We start from the raw sequence: 15,050 nt of genomic DNA, 5'->3' as shown, positions 1-15,050 counted from the left end.
GATTACAATTTTAAATAATTACGTTATTTGGATTAAAATTAGCGAGAAAAAGAAAAATAAGAAATTTGAACAAAACAGTATATCAAAGTTATACCAAGAACATGGAATGTATATGTATCTACATATATATACACGTGCATATAAAAGTTCAGATATATTATACAGTTTATATAATACTAATAAAAATGATCTGTCTATTGTTCCCAATTACACGCAAAAATAATTATAGCGCATGAACGACTTTGCAGATTAGAAAGGAAAATTGTAATCAAAAAATTCTGTCGAAATAATGCAGTGAGGGACAAAAGAAAGTTTATAGGATAAGCAGACAATAATAAGACAAGAGATGTTAGAATCTTAGAAAAAAAGTTCTAATTGATAGGAATAATTAGATTCGTAAAGGAAAGATTTTAGGAAAATTGGTTGTAATTGACAGGAAAAATGAGTTGATTAAAACACTACAATTTTAGAAAACGAAGTTATAATTGATAGGAGTACTTAAGTCATTCAAACGCTATAGTTTTGAAAAAAGAAGTTAGAATTAACAGAATTAATTAAATTGTTAAAAGACTACTAACATAGATGTATCCTAATGTACCAATGTGGTAAAAAATGTTCAGTGCATCAAACTTACTATCAACATAGTTGTTGTAGTTACATATACTATACTTATATAATGTAGTTATTATTTTGAACTATACTTCAGCCACCACTATATACGCTACATCTTTATATGAATTTACAAATTTCTCATACAAAAATGTTTCAAAATATATAAATTTAATTTCGTCTGCTTGTCGCTACTACTGTTATGGTGTTCTATTGATACACGGTACTTTTGACATCGAGTAATCTGTTAGATCGTTCTTGTTATAATTGAAATGACCCAATTCTGACTAAAAGTTCCAGTATCTGTCATTTTATCGGAAACAACATTTATCAATCAAAGCATGAGTCTATTAAATACCCATTGATCGTCATATATATATCTCCTTAAAAATTCTGCGCTTTTGGATGCAAGAAAAGCCTCGGCAGCGTTACTTAAATTGTACGTATTGATTTATTAAATTTTATATTTATACATCAACTAACAAAAAATACAGTATTGGGGTTAGTATAGTATTTAAGTCCACAGATATTTGGTCACACGATACATCGTTGGGAAGCTCATGAGCAAAGCAGTTCAACATGAATGGCCACAGCTACCGCGAATATCCCATTCAGAAAGTATAAACTGAAATGTGGAAACATTAGCTTAAATGTGGGCAAAATTTATTTGATGCAATTCTGTATACGGATACAACATTACTGTTATATAATATTATAGCAACAACCGCACAAAAATCAGCGATATTTGGCATCATGAAGCATCTAACAGTTGGCGCAAAATGTCCATCGACGAATATTTGTGTCCATAAATGAATTGCTGTCAGTCATACGTGGCATGATCTTCCTCTAATTTTGATGGCGAGTCTGTTAAAAATTTGCAATTTTCTCTTCTCCTTTTTTTTGTATAAAAAGTATACCCTAACCTAACTCCAACATAACCTCAACCTAACATCAACCCTCTACATGTGAAATGACAAATGTACCTAAATGAAATTTGCGAAAGGAACGTGTTTTTTGAATCGTATGCTATTATTTTAACCTATATTTGCTGAATGGGAGACTTGCAGTAGTCGTGACTAGCTTTGCTAGACTCCTCTGCTCATTAGCTTCTTAATGGTGGGTCGTATGATCCAATAGGCGTGGGCCTATAGAATATAGTGCTGCGCAGTCTGGTATAAAAATGGATCTTTTAATTGTACGCGAAGGAAACCTATAACGTTCATTAATCATCGTGAAGAATCCATTTATCTTATTCTTTCTTCCATGAAGGCTCGTAAATGATGAGAGACTGTTATATACTGCGAACTTAATTTACGTACACCATTTAATCATACAATGACGTATATTAGACACGATTAAAGTGTTTAGACTATCATCGGTAACTTCCTTCGATCGCTTGTGATTCATTTTTGGTGTTTGTATCTTCTTATTCAACCTCTCTCGCCAATAACAAATTGCACGTTCATTTATCGTAATTTTTGTACGAAATCCTTTATAAGCTCGTGCTTTTTGCTCATTATAATATTGTAATATTCTATTTAGCGATACGTCTAACCATTATGCACTATATTCTGTAGTGCAGCACTGTATTCTCTAGGTCCACGCCTATTGGGTCGTACGACCCATCATTGGGAAGCTGATGAGCAGAGAAGATTTCGTAAGAATTTATATCGTTAAGAATTTGGCCATTTCACACGCAACGAACTAGTATTTATAATAATTACTAATTTATAGAGTTCAAAGTATAGTAAAAAGCTACAATCAATTATGATCACTTTCCTCGCAATCAAACGAAGTTTTGATTGTATAGGTTAATCTGTATAGTATACACTGATGTGCTGAAAATCGTGGTACAATAGAAATCGTACAAACTGAAAATCATATGCAAAAGTGAGTCGAAAATGTAATCAGTTTTTCGTACAACGTTTTCGAGAAAATCGACTATGAAGTTCCATTAAGTATGCGTATGCACGAAACTTTGGCTTGTACCAGAGAATAAAGAGATACAAGAAATTCGTTCAATCGACTCTCGTTATCTCTTACTTTTCGTCCGATTTTGTCGATAATAGAAGTTTATACCATAAAATCTCAGTTAGTTCATCTTCGTATACGTATTGTAAAAAAAGAACATAAATATTAATAATAGCAAAACAAGTAATAATATTCAATAAAATGCTGTTTATCTTAGGAAATTCGTCTTTGTTCTATGTATTATATTAATAACAGGAATTTAAATAATAAAGTTAGATAAAGAGCTGTTCATCTTAGGAAATACATCTTTGTTCTATGTATTTCAAAAAAGAAAATAAATATTGATAATAGCAACACAAGTAATAAAATTAAATAAAAAAGATGTTCACCTTAGAAACTTCATCTTTGTTCTATGTATTTCAAAAAAGAACATAAATATTAATGATAGCAACACAAGTAATAAAATTAAATAAGAAGCTGTTCATCACATCACATTCGATCTCCGCTTTTAATTTATTGGCTATAACTTTGCAACATTGTTTATTGAGGTCCCATTGATATTGCCAACACCGATTTCGTCGGCAACAATTCTCCGACACCAGACTGGATCGACAACAATGATAGTCGACACAGAGTTTAACTAATTGCAGAGTTTGGTTTAGAGTTCACAGCACATATTATATCAGTGCGCGTCCCAACTTTGTCCACCTAAGGAACATGTATCTCGATCATTATTGTTCGGTTGACAGTATCAGTTAATATTGACGTCGGATAACATTGTTGTCGCCGAAATTATCATCGTTGAATTGTAATCGTATGAAAACAGTGTCAGTGAAATCCATGTCGGTGATTTCTCAATGGAATCCATTCATTGCAGAGGTTTAAAGCAACCAGGACTTGTCAAAATTATAAGAATAAATAAAAATATCTTTAGCAATATCATCTTTGTTTCTAATGACCAGGAACTGGATGAGTATGAAGAAACAACAATAAAACACTACAGTGAAATTTTTTTATTTCTTCCGATGAATATGTACTTGTACAATCGATAAACCTTTAAGATCTTGGGTCATTTTGTCGAATATTTTGTATGTTAATTATATCAGATTAATTATATTAATTATTAATTATTTAATTTAATAATCTAATAATTAATTAATTAGATTAGATTAATTATATTAGGCCTGCCCTATCCTACAACATTAATGATCATACAATCCGTCACTGAGGATCTTTATTTTTCTGTACATGTGAACTTGTCTTGCATATTGCTCCATTCACAATGTGCCACCCTTTATCTTTCACCATTTTCAACATTGTCTCTCCTTCTCCATTTCTTCCTGTTGTGCTTTGAATTTTTTCTCATGCGTTTATCTTCTGATTCTCACCTGTACACAGTTCCATCTCTTCCTATTCTTCAATTGAAATCCTGTTCTATAATTCAAGTCAGCACCTTGTCTTTAGTTCAGACGTTTTACAACTTCTTTTCTACTCTCATTTTTCTGCCTACAAGTTCTTGTACTTCATGATTTCATTCGTCTATTAGTTGCCAGTCTGTTCTTTTATTCCTATTTATAATAGGAATTTTTATTATCTCATATATTGTTTCATATTATTCTTATTATTTACTATAACTCCTATCTATAATAGGATTATTCCCTCAGCATGTCCTTTCTTTCCTATCTTCACCCTTAGCTCCTCCTTAGTTTCACCTTTGTTCCCCCACCTAGACCTTGCAATTGTCTTTCTGTCTTTACTCTTCATCCTTCCTTCTGGCTACTTTGGCCTTTGCTCCCTCCAAATTCTTCTGTACGTATGTCATTGCGTCTAGACTCTTCCACTTTCCACCATCTTTACCTCGTGGGTTCTTTTTATCTTTGATCCATGGGATGGAAATTATCTTCTTTAAACTCTGTCATCTCTCCACTTCCATCCATGTTTCTATCAAATCTTCAAAGTCTTCAAGTTTCTGTCAAACTAATAAAACCTCTGTATAAAATCTCCAAACCTGCTGTCCTTTTCCTCTGTTCCTGTGTGGCAGAACGATAACCTGCATTCTCTTTCCTTTCCCTATTTCTTACCTTTTCTAGCTCTCTCTGCACTCCATACGTTCCCTCTTTCTTCATTTTCTTCCCTTTCCACTCTCTTCTTTTCATCTGTCTTTCTTGGTCCCCGAGGCTACTTCAGAAAGATCTTCCTATAACAGTTACACGAATTGTTCGTCTTTATGCCATTTGAACCAACAATTTAGATCCTCGAAGAACGTTTTATCTAAAATATTTGCCAGATCTTTCGATTGATTCTGCTTGAAGGACGTGCAGTTGTGTATAGGTGCAGCGCTTTCTGCCAAGTTACAGAGGACATGGAACACGGTGATGTTTTAACACGTTTTCTCTTTTCTTTTTTTCTTATTGCTTTTCTACGTTCGAGAGATATTTACCGGTACGTGCTTGAAACGCGGACATTTTTCGAAGCAACGGTATATACAGTTCAAGTGTATCTTTGAACATTTCAACGTTCAATGCTTCTAAAAACTAACGTTGAAAGATTTTAAAGCCACGTTCAATCGACAGATTCTTAGCAGTGTTAGACGAACGTCGGATCGTTTTACACTGTGATCCTTGTTCATCCTTAATATTAATATACGTCAATAACTTTAATATCTTCTGTTCTATGATTTAGACGGTTCTTGAGGCTTTATTATTTGATCAAAATCTTACCTGTTTAATATCGATGGTTAAAAATTATATTGAAATGTTATTAACGCAAACTGACCATAGCTTGTCCGATGTTATTAGAATGTTCTGTAATACAGCGTCTATAACGTAAGAAGCTTTTTCGTACCATCGTGTCATTCAGCGCCATTTCTCACAATATCCCAAGTCAATGCACGAAACAACAGCAATAAAGATGATTCTTAAGCGGTCATTATTCGATATTGTTAATGATAGTTATACAAATAAATCGAGCTGTGAACATCGGAGGGAATTAACGAGTCGAGAAATCGCTCGCTTCGTTTTAACTTGAGAAAATTTCTTAACGCTGGTATCTGGGGAAAAGATTATTTTTTCATTATTTAAATAATCGAGAATAGTATTGACTCGCGTAACAATAAAATATAAGATATCGTTTCGGGAATTTCCTCTCGCTGTTCGTCTTTGCAAAAATTATAGTTCTTCTGGCGTCTTTCGATGGGAAAAAGCGTCGAGAACTTTCCATTCCGCGGTCTAAATCAGCAACGTGTTGTTGGAAACGCCAGTTCTCGCTTAAAGTACAAGTAAAAGCGAGCGAGAGGTTAGGATGTTTCCGACGTCAGGGCGATCGTTGCTAAACAGTTGTGTTGCGTTTCGTATTTTGCCACATCGTCGAAACGGTGAGAGTGGCAGCACTAGAAAGGGCAAAGAAGAACGATAATTTGCAGGGCTCGAGAAATGATCGTTCAACACGATAATACCAGGTAATTGTGATAAAAGTATAAGAAAAGCGTGAGGCAGAGAAAAAGGCAAAGATTACCAATATTAATTAGTTAATTAATGAACACATAGCGAAGTAGATAATTTTTTTAGATGATCAAGAAAATAAATTACAGGGAATATTTATACATACGCGTGCGTACAGGAAAAAAAAAATATATATATATATATTATAGTTGCACGCGTGCATGTGTAAAGTAAATGAAACGTGACGAGAATTTTATCCACGAAACAGACAAGTGATTAATATATAATTGATTTAAGGGCTGTATTAACCGACACACAATTAGAAAACGATAGAGAGATATACAGTATGATTAATTAATGAAACATTAGAATAACTATTATACCAATTAATTAATTGGATGCATACATTATGCGTGTATACATTAACAGCAGCAACGTATGTACTTGTACACATAAATAATAATACAATATTATTATTACAATTATTATTATATATTATACATATAAATATATTATATTGTATACACATTAGTGAATGTTCAATGTTGAAATAAAATGCATATACGTTGTTTACACCATATACGTCTATTTGCTCGCCTATTGTTTCATTCCCTCGAACGTACAACTTTTACGTTGCTTTGTTACGTTCGTCTTTCCAGTCCAGTTCCTGCATCCATCGGTCCATACGATCCAGTTCAATTCAATCCAGTAGTGGATCGTAATTGGAGTAACGCGAACAATGTTTTCATTCCAGTACAGTAACGTAATTCCGGTAAGTATTCCCAACGACTGGGTCGAAAGAGCATTTTTCAATCCAGCAAACGTAACATTTCAATGTTTCTGAAATGAAATTCTGAATTCTGAACTCTGGAATGAAATGAAATGAAAAACGCTATAACAGTTTTCGAATAACACGGACGTTGACCGATTTCCAGTCGAACGACTGGAATGTAATCGTTCGATCCAGCGACTGGATTAAGGCAAAGCCAGCTTTACTTTTTGGATTATATGTTGGACATTAGTAGGTAAGTAACTATTGTCAGTGATATTATGATATGAATATTATTAACTAGGAAATTTTTAAAGGTACTCATTCGTATTTTATTCTTTATAGGGACGTAGAATATAATTTTATGAATATCTACAATTTTTCGAAAGTGTAATATGTTGAGAGGGGTTTGCTTAAAAAGAATAATGAAAATAAATATCGTAGAAGAAAGTGTCGTAAATAATTATAAGCGCTTTTACTTTAATATTTTTTTACTTTTATATTTTACTTTCTCTCTTATATGAGGTTGTTGCAAAAGATTCTGTTGTTTTTTAAAGAAATAATAGATGCACGAAATTTTTGTTTTATATTACTTTATTGAATTATTTTGTTTTATTACTACAAAATGGTTCATATATAATTCAATGAAATAATATGAGAGAAAAAATATTGTACATCTATTATTTCCTTATAAAGCAAAACAAAAGAAACTTTTCGGATAACCTAATATTTATAAGCAATTTTACCTCAGAACGGAAATTGAGTGACAAGAAGTAAATAAAAAATAGTTAAGAAAGAAGTTCACTTTAATATTTATTTAATCTTGTTTATAGCTGTAAATATGTCGCAGATTCATATTTTGCGAGGCTTTTCCAAAATTGAGGTTAGGTTTAGCTTTAGTTCTAAAGCAAAATTAAAAGTATTTATATATAATATATATATAAATATAAATATAGCCCTTTTTAATGTCTTAAAGTTTGAAAGAAATCGAAGATACTTATCAAATTGTATATGCTGACTATTGTATTATTGTGTAATTATGTATGTTGTACTATTATTATTGTTACTATAGTACTTATATACTTATTATTACTACTATATTATACTATAATAATATATATTACACTATATTATAGTTGATAACTCATATTACACCTACATATTAAAAGTTATCAACTATTACAATTTATCAACTATATACTGTATTGCTGTGTGGTATGCACTTTCTTTTCTCTTACTTTTCTTTGTTTCCCGTTCTTGAACGCTGCTTAGCTTAAGTACATTTAGCTAATTAAATTCGTATTTATCTGTACACATAATCTTACATCTATTTAGCTCACACACCTAATAGTGGGCACTTACATTATGGGACATATATGTACATATATAATTAACTAGAATGTTATGGAACATTATAAATAACTAGAACGCCTATTTACTAGATTATTATACCCACCTTTTGCATTTATTAAAAACATTATAATATAGTACCCATTTTTATTAGCCCTTATGGTCTGTGGCTTAGATTTACAATTGCTAATATAATGTGTATTTAAGCAAATGTGTGTTTGTTATAATCCTCTATGTGTTTCTTTCTTTCATTCATTTCTGCAGAATGCTCTTGTCTTCATCGTTTTTTATATGTAGTAAAATAGTCTTCTTCCATCGTCTTCAGTTTGTTGAGACACTGTTGTCAATGTTTATTCTATTGTTTCATTTCCCCTCAAATGCACTGCTCTTATTTGTTCATACAAAGAGCACTCTAACCATACGTATGCGCTCCATGCTCTTTTCTCTATACCTGTTGCATAATGCTCATAATTCCTCTTCCTCTATTCTTGGGTTCTATAAGATATTTATTTATGTGCTTATGAATGTTACTCGTAAGCAAATAAAGACATCGTTGTTCAATTAGTTTTCATGTAACATTTGGGGCAAGATGAGAACATCTTCATGAACGACATTTTTTAGATAAAGTGGACGTAAAGGAGAAAGACAGGGCGGCAAAGTTAGACCGAAGAATCAATGCGGAAAGCAGTTGCAGCAATTATACAGAAAAGTATGGGCCATCGTAAAGCAATTGAGCTTTTAATGTTCCCAAAACCGGATTGGAAAGGTAAGTGGCTTTCTGTCGAGAAAATTCAACATATGTTCAGGAATAGTTTAGAACCATTACAAACTTTTGTTTTCACTCGAAGAGGAGGTGTCTTTTCTTTCTCTTAATTAGTCTTTTATTTAAGAGAATTGGAGGGCTTATTATTTGGTGCAACAGCAATGAACATGTGCAGTTAAGTGTATTCCATCTTGCCTCGTGTACGGGTCGAGACAGGACATTGTCAGTGTCTTTAAAATTATTTTTTTATACTTTTTATGTCAGATTTTGGAACTCGATTTTAACATATTTCGACAAATAGATGTTCATACTCTATGTAATATTTTTTGTAGATACAACAGTAATAAATCAAGGGCAATTTTCTTTTATTGTTCTCATCTTACGTCAACTTGTTGAACTGTAATAACTTCAAAATGCTAAAAGGATTCCTACTAATTCGTATTTACATATGAAAATTAGACTCTTCGCAGGAAAATGCGGAAAAAATTAAACCACGAAACAAGCTTGTAACGGAAACTTTTAAAAAAGGGAGGAAGAAATTCGTTCAATTTGTTTTTTTAAAGCAACGATGTTAACAGTACGATATTAAGGATTACTAATAATTCCACTGCGGAAATTTATGTATTTATTGGAGATTCGAAGGTATAAAAGCGTGCAAAATGCACACAATATGAAAAAATTGTTTAAATATCCAAAATAAAAGACACTTTATTATATTTAATACGTTTCAAAGAAGCAAATTTCTATTTACGTTTCGTTTGTTTTATCATTTTGATACGAGTATGAACTTGCATAAACATCAGCATTCCATTGACAATATTCTGAAAATGTGGAAAAAGCGATAGAATTTAGCGAGAAAGATATTTATTCTCGTAATTAGAAAAAATATGTCTAACTTGAAAATGCTCCTTAATTTTATAACGCACAACAACAACTGTAAGGATTAGGGAGAAACATCTCGAATCTCTCGGAAAATCATTAATTGCCAATTGATGCTAAATGCTGCGCGAAATTTTCAAAATGCTACTAACGTGTCCGTAATTCAGCGATTTATTTTATTTATTCCAATCCATAATAAAATGTGTATGGGAAATGCACGTATTAAAATATACCTCTTCATTTTAAAACAGTTGCATAATCCTTGACGTATTGCAATTTATTTTATTATGAAACATAGTGCAACTTCGCTTACCCACTCTCGTTTAAACGAGCCAGCCTCTGTTTGGCGTCAATTCCATGAACCCATAACTGAGCCTTTATTCCCCAAACTACGCGCAGCGAGCGGATCTTCGTTATACAAACTCGTCGGTTCCGCGAACTATCTTAAATAATAATAATAATAACATTAATGATAATGAGATCGATTGGATAATTTATTTAAAGTCGTATCGACTATTATGGTTATTAGCGACTACTTTTCCATTTGGTGGCTTATTAAATTGTTCAATAAATGTGCAATACCTCAATTTCTTTTGAGAAGTTGATAATTACTTGTTGAGGCGGGATCGGTGCGGCCATGTTATTAAGATTACAGTCGACTTTATATTTTTTCCTTTTTTCATTCTGCACAGGGTGTCTCAATTATATGCGATCAGCTAAATATCTTCCTTGGAACAAAGTCAGATTACTTCAAGGGGCACATATTAGGTGGGAGGAATCTTTTCTCAAGGTCATTTTTCAGGAGACTTTAAGCTTGTCTGATATGTTATTGAGGTTATAAAAATATTTTTATTGTGTATATATATATTTTTTCCTTTTTATTATATATATAATAAATATAAATAATATAAATAATATATATAGAATACCTTGATTTGATTTGCAAAAATTCCACCATAATATGAACTCCTTGAATATGTAATAACGTAAAGGGTAACGTTAGGGTAAATCAGATGATCGATTCTGGAAAATTGAGATTATTTTGGGAATAATTAAATTAAATAAAATAACAGTTAATAACAAATCTACTACAAATATTATCTGGGAAATCGAGAATCGATTTTCTAAGTCCTAAATTACCGTTCTTCTCTCGTGATCTATTCTATTCAACAAGTAGCTGTCGATAAAACAAAACAAAAGTAAAAAAATGCCGGTTGGCGGGTAATTTGAATTCATAAACACTTTTAAATTCGTACGAAGCATCGTTCAAGTTTTACCATTACGCGATATGCAAATCAAAAGACAAATGTGATTATTCTATCATCAAAGTTTGCGCGTTCTGTAACGATGTTCTGCCTCTGGTGGTTGACGCGAATAGAATTTTTATGCCCAGTGGAATAATTGTAATTGTTGAAAGTTGAATGATCGTATTAAGAATTGCGAATACATTTCTACAATGGGTAAAGTTTAGTAAGCAATAAGACGGATTGGCCAGTGTTCTCGCGATATCCATTTGAAATGCATTTAGATGCATTTTAAATCACTCTTTGCAATTCATTCGCGAGACAGCGTTCAAAACGAGAAACTTGATAAAGGATTCGATTTAACTTCGCTACGTGCTTATTTTTCTGATTCTTCCAATTGATGCCTTTGGTAAAGAGAAATACTCATTCGCGAAAAAACGTTCGCAATGTTACGACGTACCACGAAGTTCGCAGAATTGATGCCTTTGGTAAAGAGAAATACTCATTCGCGAAAAAACGTTCGCAATGTTACGACGTACCACGAAGTTCGCAGAATTGTACGCATTGAAATATATGTAATTTTGTGCGGTATACCGGATCAGCCGCACAGTAGTAATACACATATATGCTGAGTATGTATGCAGTATGTGTGTGAGCATGTGTGTGATATGTGCGCGCGCAGCGTCGCATAAAACAAGAGAATGTCACTGTTCTCTACGCATGGCAAAAAGTGAGACTAGAAGAGTGCTGAAACACGTGTGATAGGTATCTGTGAATATCTTGTAAATCATATATTAAATAAATACAAAATTATTTTATTAACATCTCTGCATGTAATGAAAGTGTTTCTATATAATTATTTCGGCGATTACGATCCACAATTCTCAACAAATGAAAAGCGGCTCTGTTGTCATGACTGGCACTCTTCAAATCCAATGGACTAATGACGGAGATAAAGATGTGGCAACACTCGGCAACAATGTATATCGCCGAAGTGCCTAATGAGCCATCGATATCCCAACTGTCTTTCCGCGGAATGTTTTAGAAGAAGGCGTGCGTGGCAACGGTCGCGGACGCCTAACAAACGCGTGGATAGTGGGGATATTGAGGGGTGACAAAGAAAGAAGAAACAGATCCCATCGAAAGTCAAATTGTAAGAGCTTCAGTCTTGGAAAGTCACGGCTGGAGTACAGAAGCAAATCGTAATTAGTGTAAACCAAGTGTTCAAAAATAAATTCTCTTTTTATTTTTTTTATATTTTATTTTTCTTTTTATCTGAGATTTCCTTTTTTTTTTATTTTACGTGACACTGTCATGGCTCTGTGAATGGCTGGAAAGTATATAAGGTGGCACTGAAAAACGTATTCTACAAGAGCAGATCTATTATCCGAAGTGTTCTAATTTTTTCTTTTTTTTACTGTACGTAATACACTCAAATATACATATCTCTGTTGCAAAAGTGAAGAAATCTATATTTATAAAAGCTTTCCTAGGTTTCATTTGCTTTCAAAGTAATTTCTCTTTGCGAGCGATACACCGAGATGGAAACTTCTTTTTCTTTGCCATTTCTTCAAACAATGCTGCAGGTCTTAATCCCGTAGAACATTCGCTTGGTTGACCTTTCAAGCGTTTCCGAATCGAATACGAAAGAGATGACCTTTCGAATGACTTTTAATTACAAGAAATAGAAAGAAGTTACTGATACTGTAGCACGCTCTTACGATTTTCCTTCTAACTAACACACTGAAAATGCGAAAAGGTGCGTTTGTCGCGATGCAATAAACACGTGGTGTGGTATTATACTATACTATAGTTACAGTTGTACTGGACGAGCTGATCGAACGCCTTAAAATAAACGGAAGTCGTTAGTGTTGCACGCGTTTTCGTCGCCCGCATTTGTTCGAACACGTTCAATTAATTTGATTTGTTCGTCCCATCTATTGCGATCGAGGATACGTGGCCTGGATATTTCGAATATATGAAAAGTGTTACAGGGTTTATTCGTACCATACCATTGGATTCATCTGATCGACTCGGAAAATACTGAAACGAATTATTGTAGTATCGTGGGGAAAAAACCTGGTTAGAAACTAAGCAAAACAAGGTCGCCTGTCCTTCGGTTATTACCCTTTGAGTGCTGTGGGCGCATATAGGTGTCTGGCGAAAGCTATCGGTGTGGACTAAGGACATATATATGCGCTTTCTGTAAGTGCCCGGCATGGACTAAGGACGCATGTATGGGTTTTTCAATTTTTCCGAACACCTACGCAGAAGTAATACTATTACGTTTGTGTGAAATAAATATAAATGCATTCCTTACGGCAGTAAACAAATGCCAATAGTGGCTCGTTATTGTTGAAGTGGTCACCACTTGTAAGAAAACTCTACATCTGGTTTTTTTAGTTTTCTCAAGCACTGAATTTTTCACACACAACTAAATTATTAACTTGTGTTATATTTACTAAATTTAGTTTTCTAGTTTATTGTTTTCTAGTTTATTATCCAAATTCTAGTTAACTGTAAATTTCAATGTTTATAATAAATAATTAAAAATAACTAAAAAATAACGCTCTTGAATCATTTAATCTCGTGCAAAAGAATTACTATAACTTATTACGATTTGCGCTTTGAATAGTCAATCAACAGAGTTCAGTCTAACGAAAAAGTATTCCGTCCACAGCGATCGTCAGCGCTAGACGCGCGCCGTCCGTACGGACGACATAGGCCGCGAGTAGTCAGCACTCAAAGGGTTTTAATTTACATAGAAAAAGCCGGTGTGATCAAAGTCACCTAGTTCTTGCGAAGCGTTAACAGGACGGAATTAGACAAAGGAAAAAATAACGCTAATGAAGGGGAGCGATTCGAATCCAAGGAACGGTTAATCGAAAAGTGAGAGTAGGTCGAGAGGTTAGAATTAATCGAGGAGTCGAAGAGTAGAGTTATTAGAGTTAGCATTGTCGCGTTGCGTCGTTGAGAGTAGAGTTGTTAGCGTTGCGGAGTTGCGTGAGTAGCCAAGTTAGAATAAGATTGTTACTATTAGTAACATATTAAACAAGCATCGTTGCCTGTCTCATTAATATCTGTATAACTAATTTAAAATAAAATAAATAGCATCAAAGAAATTGTATATCTAATACTTCCCGCGATACTACATTATCGACGGTAATGCCCGCCTACGTATTTGAAGAAAACATTTTATTTTTGTCTTGCAATTTACCATTTCTTGGTAAGATTTTTAATAAACGATTATTTGTAAAAGAAAGTGGTAAGAATTTTTAAATTCATGTTTATTTCCTACCATTATTAAAATCGGACTAAACAGCGTGTTAGGCTAAATGCATATTCGGATGAATAAACTCGTCGTCGAAACGATCAAATCGTTACGACGAAGGTGTCACGTAAAATAAAAAGAGGAAATCTCAGATGAAAAGAAAAAAATAAAAGGAGAATTTATTTTTGAACACTTGGTCTACACTAATTACGATTTGCTTCTGAACTCCGGCCGTGACTTTCCAAGACTAAAGCTCTTACAATTTTACTTTCGATCGGATCTGTTTCTTTTTTCTTTGTCACCCCTCAATATCCCCACTATCCACGCGTTTGTTAGGCGTCCGCGACCGTTGCCACTCACGCCTTCTTCTAGAACATTCGGCGGAAGGACCGTTGGGATATCGATGGCTCATTAGGCACTTTGGCGATATACATTATCGCCGAGTGCCGCCACATCTTTATCTCCGTCACTAATCCATCGGATTTGAAGGGTGGCAGTCGTGACAAAGGACACACATATTTTATACACAAGGTGTACAAAAAATGTTGCGGCTAAGGAGATAGGTACGTATAGATGTAACATATTTTATACACAAGATATATAAAAATTATTTTATATAAAAATTGTTACATATGAAAATTATTAAATTTATACGTGCACGTAATTTTTATGCATTTGTTTATATAATAATTTTACAGGTCCGGGTCGATGAAGTTTTGTGAAAAAGACTTACAGAAAAATTGACCTTGAATGT

Source organism: Bombus terrestris, chromosome 17 (genome assembly GCF_910591885.1).
Source record: "Bombus terrestris chromosome 17, iyBomTerr1.2, whole genome shotgun sequence".
Taxonomy (NCBI): Eukaryota; Metazoa; Arthropoda; class Insecta; order Hymenoptera; family Apidae; genus Bombus; species Bombus terrestris.
This window is presented reverse-complemented; position numbering follows the sequence as displayed.